The following is a 12,831-nucleotide window of genomic DNA, read 5'->3' as shown; positions in this document are numbered from 1 at the left end:
AGCCAGCTAGAATGGAACTCAGGGCCATCCTTTCGAAATTTGGTTACAGACGACCTGTTCCTGCAAATGTTGGTGATTTCTCAAAAACATGATATAAGTTAGTTGGCATAGTAAATGATATTTTGACCGATGAAATCTTGCAAATTTCCTCTCATTTCCTTTTGCTCTTCCATAAATGAAATGCATATCAGCAAGTTTCAAGGTTTAATCAATCAAAATATAATTTACGATGAGAACTAACTTATACTATGTTTATGAGAAACCGCCAATGTTCACAGGAACAAGTCGTCTGCAACCAAACTTCAAAAGGATGGTCTTCAGTTCGAATCTAGCTGTTACATTGACTAACACATCTTTCCTTTTTAGTAGGTACCAAATGAAACGTTTCCGGACATAGGTTCCTATATGAAAGTTGTTCATAATTGTCTCCTCTATCATCCCTAAAAGTTTGTAACATAGTCACTGAATCACCCTGTATATGGATGTAAGGAGCAGAAGTAAACAGTCGACTAGCCAAATACCAATGTAACCTGTCTTTTCATTGGTGTATTGTATCAGCTGGTGCATGATTTAGAATCATGGTAATTGTTTTAAGAACAGCAAGACGCGACTAAAAATAACATGAAATATAAACACAAAAATCAAATCTTACTAGAATTTTAAAATAATGAAAAATAACGTTAATCTTCATGTATGAATGTAATAATGACTGGACAATCAACAACAATGTAAATCATTCGAACTGGATAAAAAATGTTTCATTGAAATTAATGGGTAGTTCTACAAAAACTCGAGGTTGCCTTAATTAAGTGAATTGCATATAGAATTACTGGTATATCTCAGTAATGTATGCGCTAGAAGAGTTTCAACAGGACCGTGTTGCACTCACAATGTAGCCCATGGCGGGGAACAGGACCCTGCCATCGATGACGTGTCCAGACAAGAACTCTGTCATGTCATCATACAGGTCAATGTCCCAAGATTTCTCGCCATACCTCAATGTAGTCTGGAATAAATTATTACATTAGTTTTACGGTACAATTTAATACAGAAAATTGTCCACGAAGGAACAACATGTCATTTTACATTTACCTCTCATACATGAAAATAAATTTGTTTTCTTTCCGCACTATATAAGTGCAAAAACAAGAGAAAGAAGATGCTCTAAATCTTTAAGAAAACTACCCTAATAATAGTAAATGTTCGTCTTGAAAAACGTATCAATACTTTTCTTGTGGGGTGCCTATTCATTCAGCAGCAGACATGTTGTGACACTCACCTGCGCCTTGTATGACATGACGTACCAATCCTGTGAGTGCTCCCAGCGGATCAGAGGGGATATCATGGGGGTGCCACTGCTCACGGGGTACTGGACTGGAGGGTACAATTTCGCTAGCTGTGGCTGCAGTCCTAGCTCGAACAACCTGCAAGTCATGGCTGGTTGACTGTTTGTCATTCACTCATATGAAGTCAGTTGTGTAGACCAATTTACCGACAGAGTCATTGCCCAGGCTGCGCCATAGGAGGCTGGTGAGATGAGAAGAGGATGATGGAGATTTGTTGGAATGCCACAGGGGAACCAGAACTACTGGACAAAACCCCTGTGTTACCTGCTCCACGGGCTAGCCCAATACAAGTTATAAATCAGGGGTACGGGGGGGATCGAACCCGGATCCACAGGATTATAAGTCCAGCGCTCTAGCCACTAGACCACCATAGCGGCTAAATCTGTAAGTCACAAGCCCAGTTCATCAGAAGGTATATGATTATTTTATTTAATGTATTAACCTTTCTCAGTTAAGTTATGTTAAGATAGCTAATTGATTTTCTTATGTTAGCTTGTTGGCTTGTTCGATTAGGTTACTTGATATTTTTAACTACCTCATTATTTCTTTGCTTAATATAGGTAGTCAATTCAATTAGGTTGGTTAGTTACTTAGATGCCACATTTGCAGACCCATAAAATGTAGTTCTCTCATCTAACAATCAACAGATGCATAGCTTTACTATGCTGCATGTCTTTACAAAAACTACGTGCAAGAACTGAAACAAGGAGAATACAAGGAGAACAAGCAAGATGCAAGGATAGCAGAAAGACGAAGAGAAAGAGGGAATAGAAGGACAACAGGAAAATAAGAGAATACGTAGAATATAAGGAGTATAAATAGAAGATGAGGAGAACAAGGGTAGTACTAGTAGGGTACGGGAATACAAAGAGAACAGGAATATAAGCAGAACAAGGAGAATACAAGGGAAACAAGGAAAACAATGGAAATACAAGGAGAACACAAGAACAAGAGGAACATAAGTACTGGGTGTTCATTTCAAAGTGTGTCATGACGTCACTGTTGTGAGTCAGCGATTTGAAGCGAGTTTCAGCTTTTATGTCAGAGAAGTCGCCTATTAATCAAGGCATTCAATCTGAACTTGGGAACGTGTACGGTATAACTTGAACGTCGTAGTAACAGATGGTGGTCTGTACTGTCTGTGTGCTACCATAACCTCTTTCGAACTGTGTTTTACGGCGGCAAGTCGTACGCAGGGTATTTGTTATCATCGGTTGCAACATTGCACAACACAAATCAAATGCTTCGTGTCCATGTTGACCTTCGAAGTTAATGTCAACGAATACGTAAGTAATCATCTTGACCCTCTCCCCATATCCCGACAGTAAGAAAAAAACTCACCTCAGTACGTGTTTCCAAACAGTTCACATTCCTGCCACTACAGGTGTTACAGTACGTATCGGTAAGTACTCTTCAGAATTAACGCCGTACTTGCTAGGCAACTTCTCTAGCACACGGGTAAAATGCCTCTGCGGAAGTGCAGGAAGATTGAATTCTCTAGGCTCATCGGCTAGCCATATGACAGCATACAGCGAGCCATGACACACTTTGAACTGAACACGCAGTAGAATATTGGGAACACAAGGGTAAGAAGATGGATACAATAAGAACAAGGGGAAGACAAGGAGAACAAGGGGAAGACAAGGAGAACAAGGGTAAGACAAGGAGAACAAGGGAAAGACAAGGAGAACAAGGGGAGTACAAGGAGAACGACGGAAATACAAGAATACAACGAGAATGATGGGAATACAAGAAGAACAAGGAAATACAATGAGAATAAGGGGAATACAAGGAGAACAAGGGGAATGTAAGGATAACAATGGCAAATACAAGAAGAACAATGGCAAGACAACGATAATTACAGGAGCACAAGGAGAACAAGAGGAATACAAGCAGAACACTGGGAACACAAGAGAATAAGGGGAATAGAAGTGCAAGGAAGGAAATACATGGAGAGCAAGGAAACGAAAAGGACAACTAGGAAAAGAAGGTGACCACAGTTTAGCAACAAACGTGTTATTACAAGAGGCACGTACTTGCCCAGGCCAGTGAGCAGCAGGTGAGTGCCGTCAGGCTGCATTCTCTGCGTGAGGGCGAGGCACACCGCAGCCTTGTGGAGGACACGCCCCAGGGCAGCCTGCAGCACGCCGTGTGGCGCCACCTCCATGACGACGGCAGTGGGTGGGATGCGCTTCGCTGCATCTGCAAACTGCACCGGGCCCAGCAGGCACTGTGTGTGGAACTCAGCAGATGAGAATGAGTTCCCTGGTGCTGAGGAACTCACCCAGTGGGCAGACCGGCACTTCGGCTGTGGGATCAGCTGCAGCAGCACAGAGAAGTGACGTGAATGAATATCAGAGACGTGGTTGGGTAATATAAAGAAAATATCTGACTGCAGGTTAAAAGAATACCCGTTTGTACGAGCATAAGGAGGATAGGTCTCATGGACGACCACCCAGATGGTAGGGAGAATATTAATTTATTCCTGTAATGTAAACATTAACAAGAACTATGCAGACTTTATCATTTTTCAGTCTTTTTTCTCTACCTTAAATACTCTTGTTTGTAAATTAATTAATTCTTGATTTTATGACTGGTATGAGTAATAATTGAATTTTAAATCCAAGTTATGTGTGTTCAAATTTAGATAAAAGAGAAGGACATTGGTGGAAATTAATTGAACACACACATATGCATAGTGTTAGCTAATATGAGGAAATTCTTTGGGGAATGGATAGAGGACCAAAAACAAGCAAAGTTCACGTAAATATATAGAAAAATTCGCTTTGTTTCTAATTACAGGAACTTTTAGTTCAAACATGTTTGCTTATTACAACTTTATTTTAACATACTAATTGTCTGCAAGATCCATATATAAGTCTACAGAATAGCTACCATTAGTTCTAACACAGGCTTCTAAGTGTCGCATCTTGGACTGTCTTACTCTCTCGCTTATCTCTGACATTCTTCTTCAACACACTGGCCAATGTTCTCAATAGGTCTTGAATACACAATTGTTTTTAAATAAAAGTCCAATGGGTTGAGGTCAGGTAACGAGCAACCAGGATGTTGATCCTCTATATCTAGTCATTAGAAAATCGTTGACTAAAAAATTAGAATCATTCTAGCAGCAAGAGGAAATCAGATACCGTCAACCGGGTATACTTTACACAAGGGGGGTATTTTTACACATTTCTAGAAAAATGTTTAGAAGGCAGAACATTACAGACAATGTGTAGCAACTCCGTGGAACTGATTCTATGTGACAAGAGCACATATGTGTGGTAGACTGAAGTGTGTGCTATTATTAAAACTGTCATACAGCATTTTCCTGAAAATGTGTAAAGTTACCCCCCTTGTGTAAAGTATACCCGGTCGACAGTACTACAAATAACAAATGTCGACGCTTTAACAAACCCTTGTTTTCAGTTGTCAGATGATGGTAATGAGTAATTATTTTTTTTACAAGGCCTACTGATTTAATAAACATGACCCAGTGATGTAAGAGCTACTTACTTACTTACAAATGGCTTTTAGAGAACCCGCAGGTTCATTGCCGCCCTCACATAAGCCCGCCATCAGTCCCTATCCTGAGCAAGATTAATCCAGTCTCTATCATCACATCCCACCTCCCTCAAATACATTTGAATATTATCCTCCTATCTACGTGTCGGCCTCCCCAAAGGTTTTTTCCCTCCAGGCTTCCAACTAACACTCTAAATGCATTTCTTGATTCGCCCATATGTGCTACATAACGTGCCCATCTCAAACGTCTGGATTTAATGTTAACGAAAGGGCTAAAGTGCATGAAAAAAAAAGTACGTACCTGTAATTAAAAAAAACAGAGAAATTTGCTATATTTATGTGAAATTTTCTTGCTTGTTTTAGATCCCCTATCCATTCCCCAAAGCTTTCCCCAAAGCTTTCCCCACACCTTATATATGTGAATAGTGATAAACATAGGACTGTAGTAAGGAAAAAACACTGACAAAAAGAGACTTAGGACATTTGAGGAAGAAACCAGAAAGTATCAGCCTGATCTTTGAAATGTGTTGATGGTAACCTGCATTTAATAATAATAATAATAATAATAATAATAATAATAATAATAATAATAATAATAATGACCATGACAATGATAATGGTAATAATGAAAATAATGATGATGATGATGGTGGTAATATATACAAATGCCTTTTAAGGAACCCGGAGGTTCATTGCCGCCCTCACATAAGCCCGCCAGCGGTCCCTATCCTGTGCAAGATTAATCCAGTCTCTATCATCATACCCCACCTCCCTCAAATCCATTTTAATATTATCCTCCCATCTACGTCTCGGCCTCCCTAAAGGTCTTTTTCCCTCCGGTCCCCCAACTAACACTCTATATACATTTCTGGATTCGCCCATACGTGCTACATGCCCTGCCCATCTCAAACGTCTGGATTTAATGTCCCTAATTATGTCAGGTGAAGAATACAATGCGTGCAGTTCTGTGTTGTGTAACTTTCTCCATTCTCCTGTAACTTCATCCCTCTTAGCCCCAAATATTTTCCTAAGCACCTTATTCTCAAACACCCTTAACCTATGTTCCTCTCTCTGAGTGAGAGTCCAAGTTTCACAACCATACAGAAGAACCGGTAATATATAATGATGGTAATAATAATAATAATAATAATAATAATAATAATAATAATAATAATAATAGTAATAATAATGACCATGACAATGCCAACGATAATGTTAATAATAAAAATGATGATGATGATGGTAATAATAATAATAATAATAATAATAATAATAATAATAGTAACGACCACGACAATGACAACGATAATGGTAATAATAAAAATAATGATGATGATAGTAGTAATAATAATAATAATAATAATAATAATAATAAGAATAATAATAGTAGTAGTAATAATAATAACAGTAACGACCATGACAATGACAACGATAATGGTAATAATAAAAATAATGATGATGATAGTAGTAATAATAATATCCACAAACAATTAGGGAAAACGCGGAAATTCTTGTTGAAGCAAGTAGAGCGATAGGGTTGGAAGTAAATCCCGAAAAGACTAAGTATATGATTATGTCTCGTGACCAGAATATTGTACGAAAAGGAACTATAAAAATTGGAGATTTATCCTTCGAAGAGGTGGAAAAATTCAAATATCTTGGAGCAATAGTAACAAAGCTAAATGACACTTGGGAGGAAATTAAACGTAGAATAAATATTATTCAGTTGAGAAGCTTTTGTCATCTAGTCTTCTGTCAAAAAGTCTGAAAGTTACAATTTATAAAACAGTTATATTACCTGTTGTTCTGTATGGTTGTGAAACTTGGACTCTCACTTTGAGAGAGGAACATAGGTTAAGGGTGTTTGAGAATAAGGTGCTTAGGAAAATATTTGGGGCTAAGAGGGATGAAGTTACAGGAGAATGGAGAAAGTTATACAACGCAGAGCTGCACGCATTGTATACTTTACCTGACATAATTAGGAACATAAAATCCAGACGTTTGAGATGGGCAGGACATGTAGCACGTATGGGCGAATCCAGAAATGCATATAGAGTGTTAGTTGGGAGGCCGGAGGGAAAAAGACCTTTGGGGAGGCCGAGACGTAGATGGGAAGATAATATTAAAATGGATTTTAGGAAGGTAGGATATGATGGTAGAGATTGGATTAATCTTGCACAGGATAGGGACCGATGGCGGGCTTATATGAGGGCGGCAATGAACCTCCGGGTTCCTTAAAAGCCAGTAAGTAAGTAGTAATAATAATAACAGTAATGACCATGAAAATGACAACGATAATGGTAATAATAAAAATAATGATGATGATGATGGTAATAATAATAATAATAATAATAATAATAATAATAATAATAATAATAGTAACGACCATGACAATGACAACGATAATGGTAATAATGAAAATAATGATGATGATAGTAATAATAATAATAGTAATGACCATGACAATGGCAACGATAATGGTAATAATGAAAATAATGATGATGACGATGATGATGATGATGATGATAGTAATAATAATAATAGTAATAATAATAGTAATGACCATGACAATGACAACGATAATGGTAATAATGAAAATAATGATGATGACGATGATGATGATGATGATGATAGTAATAATAATAATAATAATAATAATAATAATAATAATAATAGTAATGACCATGACAATGACAACGATAATGGTAATAATGAAAATAATGATGATGACGATGATGATAGTAATAATAATAATAATAATAATAATAATAATAATAATAATAATAATAATAATAATAGTAATGACCATGACAATGATAACGATAATGGTAATACTGAAAATAATGATGACGATGGTAATAATAATAATAATAATAATAATAATAATTTTTAGCATTTAGTTATTTACGAGAACAGAAATTATGGTACACCTACTTGAAAAGGAACAGATCACTATATCTAACATTTAATATAGATGATGATGGTGCTGCACTCTACCTTCCATAGGTTCTTGAGCAGCACCGGTGCGACGCTGGCCAGCTGCTTGCTGTGCAATGTCACGCCTGCACAGTGCAGCTCTCTCACACTCACGCCCTTCTGTTGCAGCAGCTTCGTTAATTTCTTCAGTGATTCGGCTGGCCCGGACAGGAGTTCGGGGCATCATGGCAGACCACCTCGATGTCAGGGGGGCACACCTTCTTCATGTGCTGCGCTCCAATACCTGTAACCACATTACAATGTATCACCATACACAGCTGAACCCGTGTCACATGTAAATGAGTTTTAAGGAAGTTTAAAAAGAAATTAATTATTTCTGAAGCTACGAATATAGAAAAATAACCTTCACCAACCATTCAAATTCATTGATAGCACGTTAGTTCACTTACAGTTAAACCTCTCTTGATCAACAATTCATAGAAAATATATTTTCTCTATAGCACAGAAGTGTCCATTTGCGAAGGACATGGTTCTCTGGAATTAGTTCATGCAATGCAATATAAATTAATAAACATTATAAAAGATACTTGATCTGGTCCAGAGTTTTTATTTGATTTCAGTTGATTGACAACTTAAATTCTTGCATGATTGAACACTTGGGTAAAACAGACTTTAAAGTCTGCTTAGAAATACAAAGTGGAAGGTAACCTTTTACAATCCTTCTGGTATATGATGTCTCGAATTATAACAACCAAGAAATCTAATAATAATTTTGTTTCCAGAATGACGATTTTCGAAAAAAAAACGGTTTTTTGTAACTTGAAATTATGATTAAGTTTTTCATGAAACTGCTCAAAATTGGATTTTTATCTCTTGTAGGATGACAGAGTAAGCTATGTATGGCCATCTTACAGTAGTATTTGGAACACATTCCGAATAAATCGCGTTAATAGTCGTGTATACAATGCATGGGAACAGTGTTGGGAACCAATCAAATTCGTCCGAGCTAAACTGGGCCTATCTTCCATATAACCTGTCTGTGTGATAATATTATTTTAGTCTTGAGAGGTTTATAGCACAGGTCTGTATTATATTCGTACTTTTTTTTGTGTGGATTTTAGGATAAAAAATTGAGGAGCATATTATATTTGAGCAAAAATGTTACATGTCACTCAATCAAGGATTACAGATCTAATGGCAAGAATAGAGAGAACACAAAATAGCAAAGGTTACAAATCTGACAAGCTAGGATGAAACAGATACAGGGATCAGTTTAGATAGAGAAGCCAGCGAATAGGGATTATAAAGAATGGACACTGAGCGAATTTGCCTGTGTTTTGTTTCTCTGTGCGCCAGCAGTTAGTTCCACTTTCAAGCGCTAGAGGTAGTGTAATCGAGCATATGCTAAGATAATAATTGAGAATAGAGTTGAGGCACAGGATCCAAACATCGCCTACCTATTGCATAATCCAGTAACATTTTGCTTCAAATAAATTCAAGTTAACAGCTTTTCCTTATTTCTCAGTGACAAACTAGTTGTAATAATAATATTTTATATTTCAGATATACAGTAATACATTATATTATAAAATAATATAATACATTATAAAATTAAGTATCGAATTCGTTTAATATTTGTATATAATATAATATAGGTATATGGTTTTACTTCTCGTAAGAGTTTTGTTTTTCCATTTTCAGCGCTATCAAATCATTACATATTTTAATTGTTGTTGGGGTCAACGTTTGAACTCTCATTATAAAGGAACTCTAGAGTCTAGACATTACAGTTAATGACGGATTTATTATTTTATGGATCCAATTTATTTTATTTGAGTACATAATGTGCCTAGATGTATTAATTGTATGTGTTATATTTCCGCTGTGTCGACTGCTAGCTGGTGTGATGTCAGCGCCAACTCTAGGGAGAAAGCAGAATCTCACGCTTTAGCTGGCTTGAAGGTCATTGAAATCAGTCCGGCTACATCAAAGGTACCGACGCGAAGTGTCCATTCTTTATAATCCCTATTCGCTGGAGAAGCAACTAACCCACAGTCACCATGCAGCCTTTAGCAAGGTTGGCTTCCAGACATGGCCGCCCCTGGAAGTAGGCAGCCAGCACCGTCTGCTCGGCTGTGAGGCAGCCGTCCATGTAGCCGCAGCCCAGCTCGCCCACCGAGTGGCCCACGATGCCGTCCACTTGGATGCCCACGGCCTTGATGACGTCCACGAGGCCTATCTGTGAACAAGGGGGCGTCACTGCAGCACATTACAGTCCAGGCACACTTCAGTGCTCTTGTAGAGTGCTTGCGAATGAAATTCTTCCGATGTAAGAACAAGTCTGACTTTTGTGTCTGTGTGTGTGTGATAGGAGAAGGAAAGATGAAAGGAAAAGAGAAAGAGATTGAGAAACAAGAAAGTATGAGAGACAGAGCAATAGCAAGAAAAACAGAAAAGAAATGAGAGAAAGAATCAAGGAAGAGCAAGAAGAAAAAAGGAAGAAAACAGAATTCAAAGAAGAAACAAACAAAGGCTATGCATACTAACCTGGCAGGCTGCGATGCCCACCAAGCAGTTGACGATGCTGCTGAAGGTGCCGGGGTCCTCGGACGTGAGTATGTGCAGCACGTCCACGCCGTGGGGTTGCAGGGCCGCCCGGCACCTGTCGACGGCTGCAGCGAACGTCGGCACCTGCAGCAGGGACCGTCCCATGCAGGGCCACTGCGACCCCAGCCCACTGAACACCAGCCACACGGGGCGCTTGCAGCCGGGCCAGAACTGGACAGAGCAGACAGATTTATGGAAGTACATAGTTTGGCTTCACTTGCTAAATAGCTACACTAAGTTACCAGCTCTTCTTAAACTGTCTCAGATTAATTATGCACGTTTTAAATATCTGCCAAGGAATATCACTGCACTTGGTGTTGCACATGTACCAGGGTCAGAAGGCTAGCCCTCAATGATAATGATGAATGAACAGGTGTGTGAACTATTTTTACTAGGTGTCTGCAGTACATTATTAATCGGTTCAGAAGCTTTTATCATCCAGTCTGCTGTCAAAAAATCTGAAAGTTAGAACTTATAAAACAGTTATATTACCGGTTGTTCTGTATGGTTGTGAAACTTGGACTCTCACTCTGAGAGAGGAACAGAGGTTAAGGGTGTTTGAGAATAAGGTTCTTAGGAAAATATTTGGGGCTAAGTGGGATGAAGTTACAGGAGAATGGAGAAAGTTACACAACACAGAACTGCACGCATTGTATTCTTCACCTGACATAATTAGGAACATTAAATCCAGACGTTTGCGATGGGCAGGGCATGTAGCACGTATGGACGAATCCAGAAATGCATATAGAGTGTTAGTTGGGAGACCGGAGGGAAAAAGACCTTTGGGGAGGCCGAGACGTAGATGGGAGGATAATATTAAAATGTATTTGAGGGAGGTGGGATATGATGATAGGGACTGGATTAATCTTGCACAGGATAGGGACCGCTGGCGGGCTTATGTGAGGGCGGCAATGAACCTCCGGGTTCCTTAAAAGCCAGTAAGTAAATAAGTAAGTAAGTCTGCAGTACATGGTATTCACAGACGATGTCGTCCTACTCCGAAGGAACTTCTAAAACTTGAGTGAGGTGCTGGAACAATTAATGAACGCATGAAGAACTTGGGGCTATGAAGTAGCACCGAGAAGATTTAAAATTACATGGTAGTTATGAGAGAGTAAAGAAATTTATAAAATATTTCAGATGAAGAAAGAAGCCTTGCTTAGTACACTGAGGAAGCTCTGTGGAAGGTAGGCGTTTCTATGGCAACTGTCATTTCATGGAATAGCTTCATATGCGCTATGGTTCTTACTTAACCTGGAATCTTCTATAAATATCTGGGAGCATTGGTGACTGACAACAACGAAGTCAGTGCCAAGAAGAAGGCACGGATTGCGGCTGGCAGCATTACATGAGGAATGATGAAATTATACCGAAATCAGCTTTGAAAATCACGTGAATTAAAAGTGACAATGGTTTTCTCTTTCTCCTGTAAAATCTTGTTAAAAACACAGAGCGGATTTTGGAAGTGCAATGACGATATGCTACACTTGCACGAAGAAAAAATTCACAAACAGGGTCTTCCACTCCAACTGAGATGAAGACGAGGTGACAATGGATTTAATTCAGTAGGTACCTAATTACTGAAATGATGATGATAGTGATTATGTTGACTCGGCCTCGCTTATCACACATGCTTCCTCGTACTGTACCTTGATGCTCCTTTGTTTGGGGCCCCCTTTGGACAGCAGTGTGTAGCCTCGGTAGCAGTGTCCCGGGATGTTGACAGCCTGGAAGTCGTGCAGGAGGGACACATACTCCGCGTCCAGAGGCCTGCTCTCCAACTGCAAGCATTGCCACAGCTGATCTGATTTGTTTGTACAATGAACTCAAGGATTTCTTTATTACTATTACATATAATTATTGTTATTATTTTGTTTTTATTATTATTACTATTATTCATAATCGTTATTATGTAATTGCCATGCTGTTATACAGAAAGCAAAGAAAGCATATGGCAGAAAAAAAAGAAAAAGAGGGGAAAAAAGGGACAAAGAGGAAAAAGAAGAGCGAAAAAAGGAAAGAGATCAAGTAGAAGAGGGTTGAAAAGAAGAAAGTTAAGAGATATAAGAGAATACACAAAATACACAAAGATGCAAATGGGAGGAAGAGAGAAGAAGAAGCAAAGCAGGCAAACAGCAAGAAAAGAAAGAGAGAAGGACAGAAGAAAATAACAGAAGGGAACATTAAAGAATGGAAGAAATTCCAAGGAAAGAAATGAGCAAAGACAGAAACGAGAATGAAAGCAAAAAGAAGAAAGGGAGATAGAAAAAGAAATAAGATAAAAAGAAACATGAAGAGGAAAGAATAACTGAATACTGAAAAGAATGAAAGGATAAAACGAAATAAGAAAGAAAGCAAACCAGATTTCATATTTTATTTTTTCATTTCATTTATTGTATTCCACAGATCTTACATT

The 12,831-nt window shown here is 38.3% G+C and overlaps 1 pseudogene; it reads right to left on the bottom strand.

Annotated features, from left to right (window-relative positions):
- The window catches only part of LOC138709937 (fatty acid synthase-like), a 64,134-nt pseudogene that overhangs the window by 39,157 nt on the left and 12,146 nt on the right, over positions 1-12,831 (bottom strand).

Source organism: Periplaneta americana, chromosome 12, assembly GCF_040183065.1.
Source record: "Periplaneta americana isolate PAMFEO1 chromosome 12, P.americana_PAMFEO1_priV1, whole genome shotgun sequence".
In the NCBI taxonomy this organism is placed as follows: Eukaryota; Metazoa; Arthropoda; class Insecta; order Blattodea; family Blattidae; genus Periplaneta; species Periplaneta americana.
The sequence above is the reverse complement of the archived record's forward strand: the minus strand, read 5'-3'. Positions and strand labels throughout refer to the sequence as shown.